This window comes from Palaemon carinicauda, chromosome 6 (genome assembly GCF_036898095.1).
Source record: "Palaemon carinicauda isolate YSFRI2023 chromosome 6, ASM3689809v2, whole genome shotgun sequence".
NCBI lineage: Eukaryota > Metazoa > Arthropoda > Malacostraca > Decapoda > Palaemonidae > Palaemon > Palaemon carinicauda.
This window is the reverse complement of record NC_090730.1, coordinates 9488652-9501151: the sequence shown is the minus strand read 5'-3', so window position 1 is coordinate 9501151 and position 12500 is coordinate 9488652. Positions and strand designations below refer to the sequence as shown.

Sequence of the window (12500 nt, the reverse complement as noted above, 5' to 3'; positions counted from 1 at the left end):
CAAGTATATACCGACTGCCACTTTTTGTGGGCTGATTCGAGCCATGCTTATTACGTACATTTCTTCTGTTACTGCAAAGATACTTTTTTTAGCTGTTAGAACTTCCTGTATATTCACGTTTACATTTATTTTATGTTGATTTATTCTTTACTTTCTCTAAAAGCAATGAAATTTTCACATAATATTGCAATTGTAGGCCTAATAGAGTTGCTAAACGTTTCATTAGTTCTGTGACTTGTTTCTGAACTTTCATTTTGAAATAAAAAAATCTTAGCAAAAATGTGTTGGACGAGGGCAAAATCAGGTTAGGCTATTAATGATAGGCAGTTCCTATATCACATTGAGAACCAGATTTATCTATGCCATTTTGAAGAATACTCTTAGGCCTGTTCATGGATTATCAAGGTGTTTAAGAGATCAGTGTTGTTCAGTTTATAATATATCTCCAGGATTATGCAATGTTAATTCATATACTACCAAATTTGATTATTCATTTTTCATGCTAGTGTTCTTGTGGAAATATGCGTTAAAGAAAATTAATGTGTAAAAATCATGTTTCATTCTAAAGTAATTTATTTAATATAGTTGCCCAACGATGGAAAATAGTTGTTTTCAGTAGAATATATTAACAGAAAACGAGAACCAATGTAGGTGGCGCTGTTATTTTCCCCCCAAGGACCCCAAAGCTGCCCAAAGAACATAAAGGCAGTAGTGTGTTTGTCTATAGTCCATGCTTTTTTAAAAGCTGAAATCTAGACACAAGTGAACGACCGGAGTCTTTTCCCCCCGAGGTACTGAGGTGTTAAGACGGTAAGACAGTGTATGTTTTTTTGTTCAATGATTCTATCGCTTTTTAGGTGAAATAAGTGACTGACGTTATTTTGTTAACGTGATTTTTTACGAGGACGCTACAGAGTTTTACATTTTTTTTTTTTTTTTTTTTTTTTTTAACAATCGGCTTCGGATAGGAAATTATTGTTTTGATGCTTTCTGGTCATATTGGATTTTCTAATTTACTCGCATGAATTGGTCACATATGTGAATGATGGTAGGCTTTTTATTTAGGATAGAAACTTATAACTTAACATAAATTGTAAGTTGATCGTTGTAACAGCTTATCACTTCCTTAGTATTAATAATGGTTTAGTTTTCGTATGTTCGTAATTACCCGTAGTTTAGGCGAGCAAATAAATTCTTAGAAGAAGTTCTGGGTGTGCTTAGTCATTTAGAATAGCTAGAAATACTGTGGCATTATTTTGTAGTCATATTATTTTCAAACTGTGGTTCGATTTTCTCCCTGAAATTGTCAACAGATATTTCTTAGCGCTTTACTGTATTATGGACTTATAGTTAAAAAAATCGCTTCTTGGTGATGACTCGCTTGTTATAAATTACCCCCAACATTGTAGTGATCCACCAGTACTGTAACCAGTACTTAATGACTTTTTTTTTCGTTCAGAATGACTAATCAATCAAACTGAATAATTAATGGGCTTGGACGGTAGTTTCCCATGGTACAACTATTGGTATTGAAGTGATACTGAAGGCGGTCAATGAGTAGTTTGATGAATCTGGAACTTTCTGTAAAGTGTTAACTGTAGGGCACCATATTTTCCAAACCTTATTGGTAAACACTTTGTTTGGTATTTGCTAATCTTTCTAGCTTAGAATATTAGTAACCTAAATTACTGCTTATAATCAGTTTCTAATTATATAGGTCTTGCAATTGTTCAACTTCTGGTGGGTTGTTGGGGATTTTTCCTATTTCAAAAGAATTACCAGAGAAGTTTACGTAACGATGACCAAATAATTAATGAATGAATGTTGGCGACTAGTGATAGCAAGTTTTAAGAATTGACCATAATTTTTTCAAGCAGTACTTTTAAATATAGGGCCCGTAATTTTTTCAAGAATTTAGTGACTTTATTTTTCCTGAATTTAGTGACTTTATTTTTTTCTGAGTTTAGTGACTTTATTTTTTTCTGAGTTTAGTGACTTTATTTTTTTCTGAGTTTAGTGACTTTATTTTTTTCTGAGTTTAGTGACGTTATTTTTTTCTGAGTTTAGTGACGTTATTTTTTTCTGAGTTTAGTGACGTTATTTTTTTCTGAGTTTAGTGACGTTATATTTTTTCTGAGTTTAGTGACGTTATATTTTTTCTGAGTTTAGTGACGTTATATTTTTTCTGAGTTTAGTGACGTTATATTTTTTCTGAGTTTAGTGACGTTATATTTTTTCTGAGTTTAGTGACGTTATATTTTTTCTGAGTTTAGTGACGTTATATTTTTTCTGAGTTTAGTGACGTTATATTTTTTCTGAGTTTAGTGACGTTATATTTTTTCTGAGTTTAGTGACGTTATATTTTTTCTGAGTTTAGTGACGTTATATTTTTTCTGAGTTTAGTGACGTTATTTTTTTCTGAGTTTAGTGACGTTATTTTTCCTGAGTTTAGTGACGTTATTTTTCCTGAGTTTAGTGACGTTATTTTTCCTGAGTTTAGTGACGTTATTTTTCCTGAGTTTAGTGACTTTATTTTTCCTGAGTTTAGTGACTTTATTTTTCCTGAGTTTAGTGACTTTATTTTTCCTGAGTTTAGTGACTTTATTTTTCCTGAGTTTAGTGACTTTATTTTTCCTGAATTTAGCGACTTTATTTTTCCTGAATTTAGCGACTTTATTTTTCCTGAATTTAGCGACTTTATTTTTCCTGAACATAGTGACCGTAATTTTTTTTCAATAAGTGACCGTAAATTTTTTTTAATAATTTGGTGACTGAAATTTTTTATCAATAATCTAGTGACCGTAAATTTTTTCATTAATTTAGTGACCGTAATTGTTTTCCTGAATTTAGTGACCGTATTTGTTTTCCTGAATTTAGTGACCGTATTTGTTTTCCTAGAATTTAGTGACCGTGAATGTTTTTCCTAGAATTAAGTGACCGTGAATTTTTTTCTTGAATTTAGTGACCGCAAATTTTTTTCATGAATTTAGTGACCGTAATTGTTCAAAGAATAGGGCCACGTAATTGGTTCAACAATTTAGTGACTGTAATTGCTCAAAGAATTGTCTAATTGGTCAAAGAACTAAGGGACTATAATTGTTAAAAAAAAATAGGACTTCATAATTTTGGCCACGTTACTTTAAGGAATTAGGTCACCGTAAATGTTTCGGAAAGATTAGCGACCCTAATAGTTCAGTAAGATTGGTGGCCCTAATAGTTAAGAAAAAGAAATTGGGGACCGTAATTGTTGTATGAAATTGGGGACCGTAATTGTTGTATGAAATTGGGGACCGAAATTGTTGTATGAAATTGGGGACCGTAATTGTTGTATGAAATTGGGGACCGTAATTGTTGTATTAATTGGGGCCCGTAATTGTTACGAAATTGGGGCCCCGTAATTGTTACGAAATTGGGGCCCCGTAATTGTTACGAAATTGGGGACCGCAATTGTTACGAAATTGGGGCCCCGTAATTGTGTTACGAAATTGGGGCCCCGTAATTGGTTTAGGAAATTGGGGCCCCGTTATTGGTTTAGGAAATTGGGGCCCCGTAATTGGTTTAGGAAATTGGGGCCCCGTTATTGGTTTAGGAAATTGGGGCCCTCCGTAATTGGTTTAGGAAATTGGGGCCCACCGTAATTGGTTTAGGAAATTAGGGCCCACCGTAATTGGTTTAGGAAATTGGGGCCCCCCGTAATTGGTTTAGGAAATTGGGGCCCCCCGTAATTGGTTTAGGAAATTGGGGCCCCCTGTAATTGGTTTAGGAAATTGGGGACCGTAATTGGTTTAGGAAATTGGGGCCCCGTAATTGGTTTAGGAAATTGGGGCCCCGTAATTGTTTTAGGAAATTGGGGCCCCGTTATTGGTTTAGGAAATTGGGGCCCCCTATAATTTGTTTAGGAAATTGGGGCCCTCCGTAATTGGTTTAGGAAATTGGGGCCCTCCGTAATTGGTTTAGGAAATTGGGGCCCTCCGTAATTGGTTTAGGAAATTGGGGCCCTCCGTAATTGGTTTAGGAAATTGGGGCCCTCCGTAATTGGTTTAGGAAATTGGGGCCCTCCGTAATTGGTTTAGGAAATTGGGGCCCTCTGTAATTGGTTTAGGAAATTGGGGCCCTCTGTAATTGGTTTAGGAAATTGGGGCCCTCCGTAATTGGTTTAGGAAATTGGGGCCCACCGTAATTGTTTTAGGAAATTGGGGCCCACCGTAATTGTTTTAGGAAATTGGGGCCCACCGTAATTGGTTTAGGAAATTGGGGCCCCCCGTAATTGGTCTAGGAAATTGGGGCTCCCCGTAATTGGTTTAGGAAATTGGGGCCCCCCGTAATTGGTCTAGGAAATTGGGGCTCCCCGTAATTGGTTTAGGAAATTGGGGCCCCCCCGTAATTACGTTATAAGTACTTGGTGAGCGTAATTGTACTAAATTGGTGAGCGTAACCACGTTTTAGGAACTTGGTGATTGTCGTAATTTTGCAAAATTGGTGAGCGTACCCACATCAAGAACTTGGTGAGTGTAATTATACAAATTTGGATAGTGTAATCACATTTTAGGAACTTGGTGTGCGTAATTTTACTAACTTGATGGGCGTTTTTTAAGAACTATGAGAGCGTAATTGTACTAAATTGGTTAGCGTAACAATGTTATAAGAACTTGCAAAGTGTAATTGTACTAAATTGGTGAGCGTAACCACGTTTTAAGAACTTGGTGAGCGTGATTGTACTAAATTTGTGAATGTAACTGTTTTACGAACTTGGCGAGTGTAATTTTACTAAATTGGTGAGCGTAACAATTAAGAACTTAGTGAGCGTAATTGTACTTAATTGGTGAGCGTTATCACGTTTCAAGTACTTGGGCAGCGGAATTTACTAAATTGGTGAGCTCAACCACGTCTCAAAAACTTGGTGAGCGTTATTGTACTAAATTGGTGAGCGTAATCACTTTCCATGAAGTTGGTGATCGGAATTGTTCTAATTTGGCGAGTGTAATCACGTTTCAAGAACTTAGTGAGCGTAATTGTACTAAATTGGTGAGCGTATTTATTAATGAAATTGGGGGTGGTAACCGTTTCAAGAAAATGGTGATCTAAAGTTTTAAGAAATTGAGTCGCAACCACGTTTAAAGAACTTGGTAAATGTTCTATTTTTGAAATTGGGGTCTTAACCCTTTAATGAAATTGGGGGTCGTAACCACGGTTAATGAAATTGCTGAGTGTCAGTTTTAAGAAATTGGGGGTCGTAATCACTTTTAATGAAATTGGGGGTCGTAACCACGTTGAATGATATTGGTGAGGGTATATTTTAAAGAAATGGGGGGTCGTAACCACGTTTCAAGAACAGTATAAATTTTGAAATTTGTTGGTTTCACTGTTTGGTGACTCCATGGTTAACTAATCTTTGTAATTGGAGTTTTAACTGTCGTTTGAGTTAGAATTTGATTTTTTCAACATATATTCGGTTGTTAAGATTGACTATAAAACAAAACTTCCAATTGAAAAAAAAAAATGAGGGACAAATATTTTCTACAACCAATAGCTAATTTTTCTCGGGATATCGGACACAGCAGTGCCAAATTATAATGTAGCTACATGAAGTTTAGATTATTGAATTATATTGGGAGATCTAATGTAGAGCCTCTGAAGCTACCTGTCAAGGTATGGTGACCCTAATTACATCAGTTTTTACTTGAAATGCTAAGTTAAGCAATCGCCAGTTAATGCCAGTTCGTTAAGCCAGTGACTATTAGTCTTACTATACTCCTTTACTGGTTTAAATTATTTAAGTTCTGGTATACTTTTGCTTGCAGTTGATAGGATAGACTGGTCCATTTTAATCAGATAAAACTGTGGCATTTCTATCTAATACTAGTCCGGATTCTGTAATTAGGTCAGACTAAATCTTTTGAAGGTAAAATAAGCAAGGATATACCGGAACTGCAATTAGCAAATTTTAAACTTAAATCGGGAATGTTATTCTATGCTCTGTCGTAAATGTTTTCCGAATTAAAGATCAGTACTTTCAATTTCTAGCCATACGGGAATTAGCCATTATAGATAGCGCTATTGACAGCTTTGCTATGTTCAGTACGACCATATGAATATAATTGGTCAAAGTTCGTTAAGAATTTCATACAGCACTTTGTAATTTCCACTTGCGAGGCTGATATTGGGTTACTGCGCATGCGTTGTTCGCGATCGCTTATGGATCTTTTGCTCTGAAGGCTTTATCATTGCTTAGTTTTCAACATTTTAAACCTTTAAAGTAATAATGCTTTCCTGGACTGGTTAGTCATTTTACTCTCCATTCCTCACTAGTCTCTCCAGAGGACCATAAATTTACTTCGGTTACTGTTAATTTCATATTAGCGTAAATTTTATCAGCAGTACTGCGTCCATTTTCATGGCTATTTATGAAATAGAATTTATCAAAGTGTTAGTTTTCTAATGTGCCTAGAGCCTGCTTGAAAGTCAAATTGCGAGCAAAGCTATCCACCCGCGGGAAGACAAATGGGGGTAATTTATAGAAATTGAAGGTTATACTTAATTCACCACATACATAAACCATCTTTTCATAATTTATGAATTTCTCGTCACTCTGTGCTAAGCAAACCAGTTTTTACATACTAATCCCTGTTACCCACAAGAATCTCGCATTTTTTAGGGACACGGATACTAATAAAATGACTAGATTGTAACCATAGATGTTAAAACGCTAATTTTTTTTTTTTTTTTTTTTTTTATTTCTGGAATCACTTTGGAGTGGGCAGTGTACACCGCGCGCAGTGCACATCGTGCATCGTAATTGTAGGCCATACTTATCTTTGCAGCGTTTCTTAATTTAGCTGCACTTGCTTTATATCTCCCACCTCTTATCACGATTCCTCTATTAGTACACACACTTAACTTTTAACTCCAGAGAACGACAGGATTTTCCTAAATACTTACTAAGACTACAGCGCTTGGTTGCTGTGTAGGCTAAACCAAATTTCGTGAATCCAAAATCTTCAATTTGGCTAGAAATTAAAGGTATTAAATACAAAAATGTCCATTACGAATAAACGTCAAATTTAATTTAGTGCAATGTGAATTTATATATAACTGGAAAAGGTACCGGTTTGAGCGAAATTCTAAAAAAAATTCAATGGAAGTGTGGCCATTAAATGATGGATAATTTCCTTTACTGTCCTTGCTAGATTAGTACGTTTTGGGAGGAATAATAGCTGCCATACTTGGACTTTTTAGTCCCCACTCAAGAAGGACATAGGATTTAGTCATTTCATATTCTTGGTATGACATTTTAAATAGAGGTTTAAAGGTTGTATTTCTATTTATGGTATAAAAATTTAAATGGTTATTTGACTAACACCTGTGAGTAGAGCAAAATTACAAAAATTTTATTTGAAAAGTTGTGTTTTAAACAGCGAATGTAATGCTCATCAGCTTGTAAACTATTAGCGGCGTTAACTTGGAGTATTTATGAATATGAAGTTTTTTAGGAACATAGGATTCAAATATTTAGTCCTTAGTCCATATTAGTTAAGTGAACCGAAGTAACCATATGAGTAAAAAAAGAATTTTATGTATCGTAACAACCGCTAGGCAGCTTATTAAATACTCAAATTAGGTACTGAAGTATTAAGGTTTAGAAAATATTAAGATTCCTGAAACTTTAGTTCAGTATTGTTACTCTATAAATATATCATGGCTTGAATACAATTGACATGTGCAGGGTTTATATAGGGCAAACTGTGACCAAGTACACTTCTCGGTGGCTAAACTGACAACCTTTTATCACGTGGCTTTAATTCCTGAAAGTATGTCATGTTTCAGTTATATATCTCGAGGGACGAAGTGGTGAATGGAAGTTTTGGATTTGCTTCATAAATTGCCTCGTTATATCTAAAATTGTTCCCTTGTAAGGATTTTTTCTAATGCTTTCAATAGTTATAGGATAGGTTGGTAAATGCTTAATTGTAATTAATGACAATAGGATGGAGTTTAAGGTATGAAGTTGAAGTGGATATTTTTATTGGTTAAATTGTTTTGTCATTTAGAAAACTTGTTGCTGATTCTTGGCTCCATAAATTCTTTGAAATATTATAAATTATTAGGTTCAGGGTTAGTGAATTCTTAAGTGACCATGTGGGTTTCCAATATTTTTAAAATTACATGTGCCGGACTGCCATTGGACAGATTTAATTATAATCTGCCCATTTTAACGTAAAAGGAGTTTTTATTAGCTTTCTGTAAAGCAACCTTCATAGAATCTTGCCTAAAACTATATTGAATTCAGAAAAGTTAACAGATTTTAAAATAGTTGAGTATTTGGTATAAATTTAATTGCATTTCGTGCCATGCGTTGAGAAATCTGACATATCCAAAAAAAAAAAATGTGGGACTTGCTATAATGGGAGAAAAATTGAAGGTCGGTATAGATCAAGTTACAGTGCATCCTTGTAAGAGAATTTTGTTGCCCAAAAGTCTGTTCATAAAAAAGCAGTGGTTGATTGCATGTAAAAATTTCCTATTGGCTCATTTAGTTTTACTCCTAATAGTATATAGTTAATCCCCGAAGTCTGTTTGGTAGAGGCTGGTTTTGCTAAATTACCATAATTTTGGAAAGTCATAAAATAAATGTCTAGTTATATGTTTTTTTTTTTTTTTTTTTTTTTTTTTTTTTTTTTTTTTTTTTTTTTTTTTGGACATAGTGGATTACTTTAGTTACCATGAAAGTCAACTTTGCGTTTGATAATTTTAAGACATACCTAATAGTAGAGTAATTCAGCTAAATTTATTGCTAATTTGTAAACATTAAAAACTTGATCAGTGCATGATCCACATTTAAGAAATGACTTATAATTCGTAGTTTGCATGGGGAGCTGGGTTATAAGTCCATTCTAACTTAAGAACTAATGCTAGATTGAAGATACATTAAAATATACTTTTCAAAATATCTAGCTTAATGCCAAAACAAGTAAGCTTTAGTAAAATACGTGACTAGTGTCAAAATTTTGAATTTGGCATTCCCAATGATAGTTATTTCAAGTTTTCCATATGCATATATTAATTGCTGTCTTTTGAATTTCAGACTTGTGTGTTCCGGTCTCTTGAAGATTTTATCCGGTCTCATCAAGAAAGTATCTAGTCTCCGTAGATGTATACGAAGTGGTTTCTTGCTGAAAGAGAAGGTAAATAAAAAGGGAAGCTGCTATTCTACAACTTTAAAACTGCAATGCCCTTGAAACTACAGTGATTTTGAACCTGTAAATTAAGAATGTAATGTAGTTACTAAACAGTAAACACCTGAATAAAAACTTTAATTTCTTCGGTGTCTAGTTTTTCCCTTTGGTATTTGGAGACTTGCACTAATCAATTTTATGGGAAATGACTGTACTAATGGTTATGGAATAATGACTATACTAACGAGGTTTATGAATACTGTGGCTATACTAATAAGGTTTATAAATACTGTGGCTATACTAATAAGGTTTATAAATACTGTGGCTATACTAATACAGTTTCTGAATACTGTGGCTATACTGACAATGTTTATGAAATAGTGGCTATACTATTGAGGTTTATGGAATACTGTAGCTATACTAATAGTTTATGGAATACTGTAGCTATACTAATAGTTTATGGAATACTGTAGCTATACTAATAGTTTATGGAATACTGTAGCTATACTAATAGTTTATGGAATACTTGGCTATACTAATAGTTTATGGAATACTTGGCTATACTACAGAGGTTTATGGAATACTGTGACTATACTAATGAGCATTATGTAATACTGCGGCTATACCAATGAGGTTTATGGAATACTGTGGCTATACTAATGAAGTTTATGGTGTGACTATGCTATGCTAATGAAGTTTCAATGAATACTGTTATGCTAATGAGGTTTATGGAATACTAAGACTACACTAATGAGGTTTGAAAGAATAGTTACAGTAAAGATTTTATGGAATACTATGGCTGTTCCAAGTCTCGATTAATTATGTGGTTTGTACTAAAAAGGTTTAGATAGTGACTAAAGGCTATAGAATACTGTGGCTATCTCCTTGAATTTTTAGTATATTAGAGGTTATAGAACAGTTAATATACTTAAGTTTATAGAACACTGGCTATACTCCTATGGAATACTAGTCATACTTCAATACGGTATAGAAGGAATACTGGCTATACTGCAATAAGGTATAGAATACTGGCTATACTAACAATGTAATACTGGCTATACTTCAATAAGGTATAGAATACTGGCTATACTCAATTATGGAATGCTGGTTGTACTTCAATAAGGTACTGAAGAAAATTTTTGGTAGTTATCAAAGTGTGAACCACTTTTAAAAAATCATTTTAAAAAGGTCTATGGAATTCTGATATGAAGATTTCTATTTGAATGTAGCAAAGATGGTAGAGTAAGGCTACAAAATAAGCAGAAAAAAAATACAATGCATGTAATGGCTATTGATAAAAGTAGTTTATGAAATTTTCTTAAATTTAATAAGAATCAAATCTTGTACAAGTAACTAAACTACAGCATGAAATAATTGTACCTGAACTATGAACTAAAAGTACCTGATTTTATCAAGTATTGATTATAAGAAATTTTAAGCTATGGTTTTGCAATTGAACATTTGAATAAAGTTTATTTTTTTTTTATAAAGTACGGTTCAATGGTATTCTTGTAACCAACAAAAGTTAACATAAATGCCATGCAGAGCACGTAGTTATATTGAACATACTTGTTGGGATATAAAATCTTTGCTAGATTTGAGTTTAAAATTAGTTCAAAAGTACAAAATTATGGTTTTGTTACAGAATTTTATGAACTTGAATTCTCTAAACTAGCGTTGTTTTATTGGATGTTTAGATTATAACATCTAGGTTAATTGGAGAAAGTATAACTAGCTATAGTTAATTGATTGGGAGCTGTGCCATGTCATAGACGTTGTCTATCAATTTCCTCCAACTGGCCCTGCATAGCTCTGGTTGGGATAGAAAACCTTGATATGCTAGATTTTGTTCCTAGTCTAAAAGTTTGAAAATACGGAATTAGTAAAGTTTGGGTACAAAATTCTACCAGCTTGAATCTCTCTCTCGTTGAGCTTTATTGGAAGTTTGGAAGCTTGAATTATATTCGGGTTATTTTCAAGCATTTTGAGGCAGCTGTAGTTTAGTCCTGTCCCTGTTTGCGGTAGAAAGTAGCATACGTAGTTTCTAAACTGTCTTGTGTAGATTACAGCCTATATTTGAATTCTATTTTTCTAATCCATTATTGGTTGGGTAATAACCCTCTATTGCTGCCATGCGTCATTTAATCTTGAAAACCTGCTGACAAGTACTTAGTTAATTTCAACCTCTTTCTTCGCCTTTTATAGCTCATTTATGCTGTCCAAATGATGTTGGTTGAGCCAAAATGGATTATTTCTAGAAATTAGTCGAGCCATCAGAGCTTTAAGTAACCATGCGTATTAAGAGATCCACGATATGGACTTTAGGACATTGAATGTATAATTGTCCTTGGAGCGTGAATATATCAGTCTCTGTAGCAGTGAGTGAAAATGAACAGCCGCTAAGGTGTACAGAATAGCTATGAAGAATTCACATGGATTTATCGGAGACTGAAATATACTTTCATATCCCCTAAATATTAGTTAATTTTCAAGCTAACTATTGTAATAGCTTACGCACTATTTAATTGGTCAGATGTCAGTATAATTGAATAGCTGCACTGCAGGTATTGCTGGTTTTTGCAGTGTCCTCGCGGCTCTTTGCTGCACTAGCTTTTTATCCATCTGTACACCCTCCCATCTTGCTATCTACATTCATTCTTCTAGTAAGTGCTACTCCTTGGTTTAACCCTTAATGAAATGGACGTGGAATGGCTCCAAAGGCCCCAGATCAAAAGTCTTATAGCACGAATTCATTAACCAAATTAGGTTTAGAGCATCATTAATGATATGACGACACGTAAATGGTACGTAGCCTTTTCCCAGTATTCTTTTAACCCTGGTATGTCCTAAGTTAACGAAAATCCCTATGACGCTGATGCTTGACTTTCCAAGAAAGTATGCTATAAATCCCAGCCGTTGAAATACACTTAGTACTTTGAGTTTCATAACTACTGACAAATCTTATATTACGAAATTTGTCCATAGCAAAATAATTTAATTTTTGAGGTGGTATACGTTAAATCTAGCTAACGTAAGCTTTTTATTGTCTAAATGTACGTGACCCTGAAACTTAAGATTTATTCGTATTCCATAGAAACCCGGAAACCTAATGAAAATCAGATTCAACATGCCTATACACATTGCGTCTATGCTGTACGTACAAATATACAAAGGTAAATTATGCCGAATTGAAAAACTTGTAAACAAGTCTTAAAGTACTTTGCATAACTTCAGGTTGTCTGGCAGGAAGAAACAAAACCTTGTTAACTGCAATCAGCTTAGTGTTCATGTAGTTATGAAAAATAAAGTAAGTTCTGGACTAATTCA

The 12500-nt window shown here is 34.0% G+C and overlaps 1 long non-coding RNA gene across 2 annotated transcripts in view; it reads left to right on the top strand.

The window, feature by feature from the left end:
• Window positions 1-12500, top strand: part of LOC137642421 (uncharacterized) — a 151121-nt gene that overhangs the window by 130261 nt on the left and 8360 nt on the right. The window contains exons 1-2 of one of the 2 annotated variants that reach the window (XR_011044779.1): window positions 778-810; window positions 9083-9182. This is a non-coding gene — a long non-coding RNA (uncharacterized lncRNA). Of the gene's footprint in view, window positions 1-777; window positions 811-9082; window positions 9183-12500 lie in introns of those variants that run through there. The other variant, XR_011044780.1, reaches the window with a different exon arrangement.